Source organism: Phyllostomus hastatus, unplaced genomic scaffold (genome assembly GCF_019186645.2).
Source record: "Phyllostomus hastatus isolate PE091 unplaced genomic scaffold, TTU_PhHast_1.1 phas_scaffold_55, whole genome shotgun sequence".
Classification (NCBI taxonomy): domain Eukaryota; kingdom Metazoa; phylum Chordata; class Mammalia; order Chiroptera; family Phyllostomidae; genus Phyllostomus; species Phyllostomus hastatus.
The window spans coordinates 8,776,702-8,790,233 of record NW_025334035.1 but is presented as its reverse complement, the minus strand read 5'-3'; positions in this window follow the sequence as shown (position 1 = coordinate 8,790,233).

The following is a 13,532-nucleotide window of genomic DNA, read 5'->3' as shown; positions in this document are numbered from 1 at the left end:
CAAAGTACAGGGTGGGACAAAGGTAGGTTTGCAGTTGTGAGTGAGTTGATGCTGTAATGAGATTATACATTTCAGGATGCTGGGAGAGGGTAAGTGTGCCTTTCATAAACCAGAGACCTAGGAGAGGCAGCCTCTAAGATGCCCCCAACCCCATGATCCCTGCCTTAGTATTCACATCTTTGTATAATCCCCTCTCCTTGAGTGTGAGCTGAATTTCTTGATTCACCTCTAACTGAATATGGCAGAAGTGATGGGTGGACTCTCTTTCTCACTCTCAAATCTCTGGGGAAAATCAGTTCTCACACCATCAGACAGTCCTGTGAAGAGACCCATGTTGTGAGAACAAAGCCCTGACAACGGCCGAGTGAGTGAGCTAGACTCAGACCCTTTGCTCCCATGAGCCATCTGATAAGACCGCAGGCCCAACCGACAGCCTGACTGTAACCTCATGAGACTTTGAGCCAAAGGCATCCAGCAAAGCCATGTCCAGATTCCCAATCTTTAGAAACCATAACATAAAAAAATATTTGTTGCTTTAACCTCTAAATTTGAGGGTAATTAGTTAGACAGCAATAGAAAACTAACATAGATACATTAAAAATGGCACGGCCATCTCCTCTGGCACACCCAATATTGAGCTATATGGCAAAAAAAAAAGAGAGAGAGAGAGTGAAGTGTAGGATGAAAAGCCTGTGGTATCTGTTCCTCATCATACTCATGTGCATGCACACACATGTGCACACACATCCTCACTCACTATGTCAGTAGAAGTGGCAATGACGGCCCTATCCATATAACCCATAGGTTATGGAGATTGGTTGGAGAGTATGGCTGGGCATATGGACATGGCCAGGTGACAGTGAGTCAAGAAACATCTGGCTATGGGACAAATGAAGAGGAAGTGCTGTTTGTCCTCTCACTAGAAGAAGGGAGAGGGGGAAAAAAGGCAAAAAAACTAGGGAAGGAAGTGTTATGAAGACCATGCCACAAAACAGCTGAGGTAAAATGCATAGATGGAATTTTAAGAAACATTTTCTAAAATATTCCACGCATCACATTCATTAAATAGGTATAATAATCTTCTAGGTCACTGTCAGCAAAAAGCTGGAAAGTAACAAATTGAAACTAGACTAGATGTTTTGTTCCTTAAGGCATATTTCCACACCAAGAATTCCTCTGGATAAAGCTGCCTTTGGGGGACAGCAAAATTAAACAAATGACAAGTACTTTGGGAGAATATTTGCTCTTACTCACTCATTGGGTAAATAAAAAATTTGAAACTCAGAGAGGTGAATTGATACACCCAAATTCTCACAGCTAATGAGGGGCAGAGTGGGCAAGAGTGGGCAGAGGTTGGCTCCTGGCTTATTTTTTTTCACATAACCGATGTGAAAAAAAGAAATCTTTAGCAGCATAGGGAACATTAGGAGACCAGTTGCTAAAAGTGAAGCAACCAGAGTTATTGCTTAGAGTAGGAAGAGAAAAAAATTGTAATTGCCAGAATCCTGGCTGTGGAAATAGAAGATATTAAAACTCAATTTCACTATCCCATTGACTTCAAGCAAGAATATAAGCATCCCAGTGGGTTTCCCCAGAGACTGTGGAATTCAGACTGTGTGGTTATCAGTATAAAGTAAACCACAGAGTAAATATTCATTTTGTACAAGTTAGAAAAGAACTGATTTCACTGCAATCCTTTAAGGAAACAAACAGACAAACACTAAGCATTAGTTGCCATTCGCTACAAATGCCAGCATTCTGGAAATTGTATGCAAATGATCGATACAGTAACACCCCAATGGAATATACTCAGTGCTCAGTGCCTTCTGTGACCTTGCACCTTACTTCAGGGAAGTGGTCTGTACATTCTAAGCAAATGGCTCATAGATAGTAGCACTTCCAGAATTAGTTTTAATTGGTTACTATATGTAAATTGCCAGTGCATGTGTATGTGTGTGTGTGATCGCTGAGGACAAGTTGGAGCCCTGAAAGAACGAAGAACTCTTGCTAGTACTCAAAGGCAGGCAGACCTTAAATTTGAGATCAATACATGAGCCTAGTCTCTCAGGGAGATTCAGCTGATTACCAGCAGCATTGCTAACCTGCCAGATTTCCGAACCATTGATTAAATTCCAGGTTTTTGTTCATTTGTTTCATTTTGATTCATATTTGAGGTAAGAAATAAGTCTTCTCAACATGGTCACAAAATGGAAACTCCAGAAAAACTTCCTGAGGCGCATCTTCATATCAAAAGCTTACCAGTTACTTAAATAAGTGAATAGTTGTCAGGTGGTCCCAGTGCCTTTATTTTAATGTGTCAACCAGGCTACCACTTTGAGCTCCAAATGTTCATTTACTATTTGGTGTCTCACTGTTTTCATAACCAAAGCCCAACATAAATGTTGAAAAGAAAAAGAATTTGCTGGATAGGACTATAGCAATAAGGGAAATTTTAACAGAAACATAAAACCTTTAAACTCCTGTTAAGATGGTGGAGAGTGTGGTCAGGACGAGAGTGAAAGGAATGAGGAGAATTTGCCTAGTGCTGGATGCAGAAAATAATCTCATCTGGGAAAAGTCCAGGGTATATTTCATTCTTTCGCAAAAAATATTGAATAGGGGCTCCAGTGAGATTCTAATCAGAATTTATTTGACAGCTTTGGCAGTAGGCAAAGTACTTTCAATTAATTAGAAAAGCAAAACTGTGTGTGTACATATGCAAAATGCAGATGTGCAGAAATAAATACCATCCTGAGCTGGCCCAGTGCCAGGTAAACATGTGACCTAAAAACCTCCCTCATTTCAGTGTGCTGAAATCTGGAAAAGTGATTAACTATCTAAATGCAAGTGTTACTGCTCTGTGCACCCCAGGGAATGTTAGGAGAGAAAGGAAGGCTCTTATATCCTAATTAAAAGTCCAAGCTTTTGCCCCATGGAATGCAAGACGTCTTTGGATACAGGAAACTGTTCTTTATCCAGCTACACTCATAAAGCTGTCAATACGTTGAGAAAGTGGCCTTGATGGTGTGAAAAAACCACCTTTTTTAAAGCACTGCTGCTAATAAAAATCTTTTCTGTTCAATGAAGTCCAACAAATCATCTAGGATCATATAAATAGCAAATTTAACACCAAATTAGCAAGGCTTATAAAATATATGACCACTTAGGCAGCAAGGAAAGCCAAAAATCAAGGTTGGAGAATTACTAAATTATGGTGAAAAGATTTTTTTTATGTTTTTCATGGAAGACCTTAAAAATGTATTTTGAATGACTAACCTGCCTTTAAACAGGGATATAATTAAACTAGCTGAGTTTGTGAGGGTCAGGGCCCCTCGTACTTGATAACCACCAGAAAATGAGCAATGATTTGTACACTACGAGGACTGGTGCAGAGCACTCAAGCCTCTCCATGCCTGGCGTGCAGCCTCCATGGTTATCTGGCAATGGGTGTGAGGCTTGTCATTCAAAGATCATGCAAATATGGCCACTGGAGTTATGGGAAAGATAAAAAAAATATCACATTATCTCTACAGAGTCTAATGCTTTCAGAGAAATAAAATAGCTACCTACTTCTCTTTATAAAATTGACTACCATGTCAAGAGTTTCTGACAAAGCTAGGAGCCAGATTCTACTTTGAAAGAGTCATTAATACCATTGCCAGGAGATTTAGCCTGTAAATTCTCAATTATTTTCTTTTCCCCTGTAACAGAGATTCTCACTAATTGTGCCCTACAATACAGTGGGGTCATTACCAAACTAGCATATTGCTGATGTTGCATGGAAGGTTATGTCAGCTCTTCACTAAAACCAAATTTCCGGACCTGGTGACTTTGCAATAAAAAAGTCCTTTTCTCCAAATCTTGGTGCACACAATCTCATGTGCTTGGCTCTGAATCAGTTATAGGAAAATTTGAGTGGGAAAAAAATTCAATGCTTTTGATGTTCCCATTTTAGATAAAAATTAGAAGAACTGGCATGTTTAAGATGATTTCTTGACTGGTTATTTTAAGCTCTTTCTGTGCTTCCTGAACTTTTGTTTCTAAGGATGCTTTTTCGAGAAGATCTGAAAGGATGATAGCTGGAAATAAACATCTCTTTCTTTTTCTTCATCTTTTCCACTTTCAAAAACGAAAAAGAAAATGACTCTTTGAAACAAAAAAAAGTGAAATTAACGTGGGTTCTTCTCCAGCACTGAAACAAGAAAAGAGTAGCTGGACTTACAGATTTGGGCTTATTTACACCTGGCAATTGAGGATGTGCTCAGCAGTAACAGAGATGGATGGGAGGTGACCACTCCAGGCTCAGAGCAATATCACCAGCAGAAATATGACATGGTACTCAAATGTGAGCCACCTGTGTAATTTGCAAGTTTCTAGTAGCCACATTTTTTAAATGAAAAGAAGCTGGTGAGATTAATTGTAAAAATATCTTTTATTTAACCCAATATATCCATGCTATTATCATAGCAACATGTGATCAAGTTATAAAAAATTTTACTGAGATATTTTACTTTATTTTTGTACTAAGTCTTAAAAATCCAGTGTGTATTTCATTCTAACAGTGCATTTCAACTTGGACTTGCCCCCACATTTCGAGTGTTTAGTAACCACATGTGAGTAGTGGCTACCATATGGGGGAGAGTAGGTTTATAGGTCAAGTGTGACTACACCAAGCAGAACTGGGGACACAAGGCTTCTCCTTGAGACATCCCCCCGAATTCAGGAGCACATGTTTCTGAACTGACCGAGTTGCTCAGATCTTCCCGTGGCTGCTATCTTCTTACCATTTCGATCTCAGCTCAAAAATAAGCTCCACTGAGTGGTCTTCCCCGATCAGCAGTCCAGCCGCAGCCACTTCCGGTCCCCATCAGAGCGTTCTGTTCCGTTTCTTTCCATCAAGGATCACTCTGTTGACTTAATTTGTGTATTAGTTTTGTCTGTTTCCTTGTTTGCTGTCTTCCTCATTTACAAGAATATAAACTTTAAGAAAGTAAAAATCGTGTCCATGTTGCTTACTTCTCTCTTCCTAGTCCCTACCACAGGGCGGAACACACAATGTGTAGCTTCTCAGACATTTGTTCGTGAAAGGAATACAGGTCGGGATTGACTGCAGGCATTCAAAAGGTTTAAGAAAGAAGTCTTTTTTTTTGTTTGTTTCCTCTTTCTTCAAACTCTTTATTTTTTGTGCTTGCAACTCTTCCTCTCCAACAGCAAATTATTTCATCTTTATCCTCGACTTTCTCACAGCTATTCCTTCAAAGGAGCTAAGGCACCCATTCACTCTAAAATGTATGTGACTGGCAACGTTAAATGTGTTCAGGCTTTCGAAGTTGAAACAAAGCACAAAACCAGTGGTTTTCAGGTCATGGTTTCCCGAACAAGGTAAGGTGAAGTTCACAGTTCCTCAATTCATTCAACTTTTTCTCTTAATGTTTTCACACTAAGCTCTCCATAGTGCATAGTCACCTGCATCTTTTTTTAATGGTGCTCACACAAATGACTTCACAGACAGGTGACAATGAATCGGACCCTCAATGACACCACTCCTGACCAACAGGGCTGGAGGGTCTGATGTCTACACGGCTTCCTACATGTCCTTAAAATGTGTCTAACTAAGTACAGACAGCCCTGGTTAGGGGAATAAGGACAATGGAAATACCAAGTATTTAAATATTACTTCTGAGCTTATTGAGGAAAAGCATGTGAAGTTTGGAGCAGTGGTAGAATAGCTATCCATAAATGTTAAACAAGCATTGAGGAAACATGAAAATGAAGTGAGGTGGTAGCTTGAGGCTAGGGATCAGACACTGGCAACCTTTTACCACACCTGCACATGGGAAGCCCCGAACTGACATAAATGAGAATTCTTGAGTCCTGAGACAGGCACAGACTGAGGGAGATGCTGCAACTTGTGGTATAGGCTCAGAAAATAGCAGCTACATAAATATGAATCTCCAAGTATTGAATGACTCAGAACCCAGACATCATGCTTGGGTGACATAACTTTCTGAGCAGCAAAATCACCATGATAACAAATTGCTTCTGTGCCCCAGTGTGGCTAGTCCAGCAGGGCAGATAATCAAAGCCTGGAAATCCCTTTGTTCAAGTCTCTTAGATCTGACAACTCCCAGTAGTCAGCCAACCATCACCACCACCTTGACTGTGTTCTCACAAAACCTAGAAGGTGGCAACCGAGGACTCCTACTCCCTGAGAGGCATTCTTTCTCTCTGCTGGTTTTGTATCATTTCTGATTGTCAGTGAAGCTAAGGAGTACAAATGAAAAGAGTCTCTGACTTTCATTTCTAAGATATTTAAATCCAGTGTTTTTCTTCCACGATCCAACCCTAAGACAGTAAAATTATATATTAAAAGCAATAAAGCAGTTTTATATTAAAAGTAACAAACATTAAAACCATCTGAAAAGGGATATGTACAATAAATTATGCTCTCAGCTTCCTAGATCTAAAACTGATTGTATTAGGAGGCATGGGCTCCTACTCGACAATTAGCTAAAATTAACCCTACTCAAATTAAACTTATTCTGAACTTTTGCTGTTGGGCACTTCAAAACAAAGCTTTGGATTCCTTCACTTTGGCTTTCTTCTCTGTAACTTTACTCCTACTCCAGACTGATGACCAACACAGCAGATGCCCCCCTGCTGAGCCCATCTCCTTCTGCCCAAAGCCATGGAAGATGTGCCACGCTGTCCTCATGGAGAACTGTACCCAAAGTCTAAAGGTCAGGCCTGGTCACCTATGCACTCATGGTGGGGCTGGAACTGAGTTCAAGGTGCTGTTTGAAGCCGCCCAGAAACTACTGCCTAGAGCGGTTGTTGCTGATAATGAGACAGGAGAATAAGAAGCTGGAAAAATTCCTAAGCAAGTGGAATGGGGAACTGAGACAAGATAATGAAACAAGGCCAAACCATTTGACCAATTTACAAGCAGTTAGTGAATCTTGGGACCTTATCTTCCCTAATCAAGGACATTTGAGAGCAAATGGTTTATACCTATCCTGCATGACCAGAGAATAAATAGCTTAAATTACCCTGGTCAGGCATATAGAGGACAGAGACCCAATTAATGCTATTTGTACCAGCTAAACTCAAGGACAGATTAAGTCAGGGAAACAAATAACAAAAAAAATTAGAAAACAAAACAAAACAAAAAAGGAATTAGAACCAGATAGACCCAAGATAAAACTAAAGCAGTGAAGCTGACCAGAGAATGATCCCAAACTCCTCTATATGCTCATTTTGATAAATCAGCACATTCAAGGAAACACCTGGAAAACTAGTGAATATTCTGCTGAAACCCTCCCCTGAGATTCTCACCCACAGAAGAAAGATAAAAACCTTCAAAACAAAGGCCCAGTATGCAGACTCTCTTAGGACCATGCCTGTGTCTCTTCTTGGGAATGAACATTTTACTTCCTTTCTCCTACACTTTAAAGGTCCCCACAAGACTTGCAATGAAGGGACAGCAGCAGAGCAGCTTGTCCCCAGCTAACCCCCTGATTCTATCTCCAAATCCCACTTTTCTCCGACTTTCCAGTGAGCTAACAGTGGCCTTGGCTCACTTTTCTCCTATAACATTTCTAGGGAGCCAAAGCGACCCCACCTAGGCTCTCCCGTTGCTTGTTCTACCCCAAGTCCTTCCTTTACTTCACTGCCCCCAGCCTTAAGAAACCTCCTCTCAAAGTCACCTGGACTCATGTTGTGAAATTTTTCCTGCATGAAGTCAAGAGCCCACACACTACAGGCTGGCCCTAGGCAGACCCGCTCTGGGCCCAGTTCCTGTCAGGTCACAGTAACACAGGTAACTCCTTTGGGTTCTAGCAGACAGGGGAAGAAGGTTGGAGTCTCACTGAGCCACCATCCATGTGGCCAGAGGTCATTCACTTTCCATATCTTACTAGAACCATATCACTGGAGGCTTATTTGCCACTATTCCAGGAAGAGTATAAAACCACTCCTTGCCCAAGACCAAAAGCCTTGTCCCAGGACCAAGTACATTTCAGAGAGACTGTGGGTGAACTGAATGAAGACTCCCCACGACTCTACCCTGAAAAGATATCCGCATCCTTATCCCTGGAACCTAGAAATGTTACCTCGTGACAAAAAAGGGACTCTGCAGTGATTAGTGATTCTGAGATGAGGAGATTATCCTGGATCATCTGGGTGGACCCTAAATGCAACGGTGTATACCCTTATGAGAGGAGGCAGAGAGAGATTCCACTACCAAAGAGGAAAAGCCCATGTCAGGTTAAGCTTCAAGGTGACCATAGAGGCAGAGAGGGGAGCAATGCAACCATAAGCCCAGGAATGCCACAGCCACCAGGAAGTAAAAACGCCAAGAAATGGATTCTCGCATAGAACCTGGGAAGGGACAGTGGCCCCACTGAAGCTTTCACTTCATCCTGGATTTACTGATTTCAGACTTCTGGCCTCCCGACTGTGAGAGAATAAATTGCTGCTGTCTTAAGATACTAAGTTTGTGATAATTTGTTACAGCACCCATGGGAAACTAATACAGTGACTGACATACATAATATGGAGTTTTTCCAGGGTAAACCCCCTCATACATATCCAGTGGGACAAATATAAATGAAATGATAACGTGTGTTTCCCAAGGGCACAGGTATTCAGTTCTAGCCATGGATATGTACAGGGTGGGGCAAATAGGTTTATAGTTGTTTGTGTGGAAAATTAAAATAAAATAATTCATAAATAATAATATAAGAATAAACTCTGTTTTGCATACTCACAACTGTAAGTCTCCTTTTGTCCCTCCTTGCATATGTGCATGTGTATATATTAATATGATGTATATGTAAATACCCAGTACTTAAACTTACATTATTCCAAACTTTTTTGCACATAAACAACACCCATAATTTTTATAAGGCTACTTGGTATTTAAGATTTTTTTGTGTTATAAATTATCTGAAATAGCCACCACTGGCTCAAACATTATAAAAGAAAGTACTACCTGGCTGGCATAGCTCAGTGGATTGAGCGTAGGCTGCGAACCAAAGTGTCACAGGTTCGATTCCCAGTCAGGGCACATGCCTGGGTTGCAGGCCATGGCCCCCAGCAACTGCACATTGATGTTTCTCTCTCTCTCTCTTTCTCCCTCCCTTCCCTCTCTAAAAACTAAATTTAAAAATCTTTAAAATAAAAGAAAGTACTATGATATTTTTTCTGATTACAAAAGCAACACAAATACAAAGTCTGTCCAGAACGTAGTCAGCCACGTAATGTGAAAAATAGGGACATTTACTGAAGAAGATACAAGATACAAGAAACATTGGACATAGGACAGTGACATCTCAGTTACCTTCCAAGTAGGCACCTTGGGATCTCACACAGTTCTCTCAATAGCCATCAGCTGCCCCATTGTACTTTCCTGAATCTCATTGGTGATCTGAAATCTCTTCCCTTTCAAAGGTGATTTTAGTTTTGGAAATAGCCAGAAGTCACAGGGCACCAAATCTGGGCTGTAGGGGGACTGAGTCCCCTGGGTGATTTGATGTTTCACAAAAAATCTTTGCAAGAGATGTGATGCATGAGTGGGCACACTGTCGTGATGAAGCTGCCAAACACCAGTTGCCCATATCTGTGGCCTTCTGAATCATCCCAGTAGTTTCCACAGAGGAATGTTCAAGCTTAACACAAAATCTGATGCAGATTCTTTGCTCTATTTGTTCAGTCATTTTTAGTGCAATGGCCACACAGTACACATGCTCACTCAACAGTATCTACAACCTCCACTGACTAGTAGAGTGAAGTCATCATTACTTTCAAGCATATGCATTCCAGTCCACTCTCCTTGGCTGTCAGGTCACATCAATGTTGTGCAAACCATTCTCATTATATTAACAATGGCTGGACTTTTTATGGACAGACCTCATATTGGGAATTAGAGAAAAACTCTTTAAAGAAAATTGGAATTATAGATGATTTTTTGCCTTTAATTAACTATGAGATAAACATAGTTGTTTAATTTTTATTCTGGTCTTAGCTCTGTGAATGTTTGCTCAAATAGTAGGGACTGAACAATACAGCTCTTTCATAATCTTCCAGTCTGTGACTTAATAATATATCATTTTTGTGATTATTTTTCTTTGTCATTTAATACTCATCTGCAATATGCTTTTCAGAGTCACATCATATTTTCATCATTGGATCTTACACTGAGGATTGTTAACTTTTATTTGGTTCATCCATCCGCCCACTTACATATCTATTTGCCTTTGAAAGTTTGCTTAGAGACCCATCATGCTTTCTTTTAGCATTTTATGGTGTCTATGAAAGTATTAAACTACCTAGAATTTATTTCTGTTTTGGAAGCATTCGAGTCAACAAGTTGTGAGATTTTTATGAATGATGTTTTCTCCACTGGTTTGATATACTCTAACATCTTATTTATCATTTCAGGCTGACTTCCAGATATAATATTCAGTTCTATTGACTAGTTTTTGTTTATTCTCCACCATAAAAAGTTATTGAAACTTCATATGGAAGAGCGACACTCTCCTCAGGACTGTTATTTTTAAAAACCATGCCAAATTTTCTGAAGCATTTAATTTGATCACATTAAATATTTTCAATATTACTAATTTAATTAAAAACTAATTTTAATTGCAGAGATTCACTTGGAGATAACAAGGTATATTTACATATCTTGTTCTCTAAATATAATTTTTCTAACCATTTATGAGGGATCTCTTCTCTTTCCCATCTTCAAATATTTGCCTCCAGCAATGATCCCCTCTCTCCAGCATAATAATTGACTCCCTCCTAGATTATTTTCATCAGCAAATAAGCATGATGTAGTTTCTGTCTTCCTTGGAGAAAATAAAATTACCCTTAACCCCATGTCCTCATATCTCTGTTTCCCTTCACATTAAAACCTTTGAAGAGCTGTCTGAAATCACCAATTACACTTAACTTCCATTTACTGTTCAACCTACTTAATTGTTATTCTTCTCATGGTGGTCCACCAAACATTCCCTGTAAGGACATCAAAAACTTCCCTGCTGCAAAATTCAGAACCTTCTCTGGCCTCCTCATTTCTGACCTCTGAGCAGTAGACACATCTCTCCTTGAATATACTCCATCTCTTGACCCTGTGATCCCACAATATTGATCTTCCTCCAAGTTCACTGGGTCTTTTTTGGTGACCTTTTCTAGCTCATCCTTGAAGTTGGATGTTCATCTGCAGAAACCATGAGGTCCAGTGTTGTTTTTTCCTTCCTTCTTATTCTCTTCACTCTTCTCACACTTTTCCATCAATTATTTCTGCTGTTTTATTAATTGTTTACTCTTTACAGAATTGTCCAACCAGCATAAAAACATACTTTTTCTCTCCCACCTTTCTTGTCCTCACTCCTTCACCAGATATAAATGTATTTCTTTTTCTTTTCATCATTATGGGGTTTTTTTTGTTTGTTATCATTCTTAATTTGTAAATGGCTGTCTTCTGATCTTGCTTACTAGCTCCAGGTTATTTTAGTTCAATTTTGTATTTTTTAGGTCAACTATCTTGTTATCAACAGATAATAAATGTTCTCCTTATTTTTGATAGTAATACCTTCCCCTATTATTACTTTCTTATTTGATTGAATTGATTAAAAACTTCCAGAAAAATATTAAGTATTAAAAATGGTCATATCAGCATCCTTATCTGGCTTCTGACCTGATGAAAAATGTCTTCAGAATTTCACCATTACATATGAGGTCCATCCAGAAAAATTCCAGTCATTGTTAATACAACGAGAATGGTGTGCACCTACATTGATGTAATCTGGCAGCCAAGGAGAATGGACTGGAATGTGTGTGAAGTGAACAAAGATGAGTCAGTAGGGGCAGTAGATGCTGTTGAGTGAGCATATGTACTGTACGTCTGCCACATTGAAAATGACTGAGCAAGTAGAGCAACAAATCTGCATCAAATTTTGCATTAAGCTTGAACATTCCTCTGCAGGAACTATTCGAATGATTCAGAAGGCTGCAGCTGTGGGCAGCTAGTGACTGGCAGTTTCATCATGGCAACACAGCCGCTCATGCATCATGTATTATGCAGAGTTTTTTTGACGAAACATCAAATCACCCAGGGGACTCATTCCCCCTAGAGCCCAGACTTAGTGCCCTGTGACTTTTATATTTTCCCAAAATGAAAATCACCTTTGAAAGGGAGGAGACTTTGGATCATCAATGAGATTCAGGAAAATACAATGGGGCAGCTGATAGTGATTGGGAGAACTATGTGAGGTCTCAAGGTGCCTAATTTGAAGGGGACTGAGGTGTCATTGTCCTTTGTCCAATGTTTCTTGTATCTTGTATCTTCTCCAATAAATTTCCTATTTTTCACATTATGTGAATGGATAGTTTCTGGACAGATCTCTATGATAGAGTTTAGGATAGATGATTTTTATGACATTATGAACATTCCCTTAGTTTACAAATAGTTTTTATTAGTAACAGCTGATCACTTTTATCTACTATATTTTATATTTATATAGAGGACCATAAAGTGTTTGGATTTTCCTTATGATCAATTATCTTAATAATTTTTATGTTATTTATTTATCTCTGTAGTCTCATAATAAATCTTATTTGGCCATGCATAATTCTGCTTCAAATATACTGGTATATTTATTTTGTTGGCATTTTATTCAGAATATGTAATGTTTTATACAAATCAGTCACTATGTTCTATTTTTATCCTACATTTGTTAGGCCATAGAATCAGATGTATGAAAGCTTTTCCTTTCTTTCTAAATGTTTAGCATATTTTATAACATAAATACCTGTTTCACAAAAATCAAGAACTGAACTATAAAACTGTTTGTTGTTAGCCCTTTTTAAAATGGGGTAGAGGCTGCAAACCAAAGCATCACAGGTTTGATTCCCAGTCAGGGCACATGCCTGGGTTGCAGGGCAGGTTACCCATCACAGGCGTGCGAGCGAGCAGCAGGCAATAGATGTTTCTCTTGCACGTTAACATTTCTCTCCCTCTCTTTCTCCCACTTTTCCCCCTCTCTAAAAATAAATAAATGAAATATAAAAAATAAATAAATGAATAAACCAAATGCCTGGAATATCATGCAATTCAATAAAAGTTTATTAAATAAGAGAACAAAATATCCTTAACTGTAGGTATGTTGAAGTTAACAGTGGGAGAGAATTAAGCAGACAGGCCCAGCAGCCTCAGTGTGACCTGTTTATTCTAGATTAACATTCACATCATGATCCTCTTGTGAAAGTAGAAATTTGCAAACCCAGATGAATGGACTCAGTAGAAAAGGAAATAATATTTCTTTAAGACTTTCACAATTTTCTTTCTGTTATTGGTTTTATTACATATCTTACACTTCTATTTGTCTTCTGTTTCATTCCTATAATAAATCAGACTCCATTTCTGGATAAATTGGATTTCACTGTTGTCAACATTGTTTTTTTTATCTTTTCATTAACTAGCTTAAAGGAAGCAACAAAAGCTAAGTAACCTTCACCTTTTGACTGAA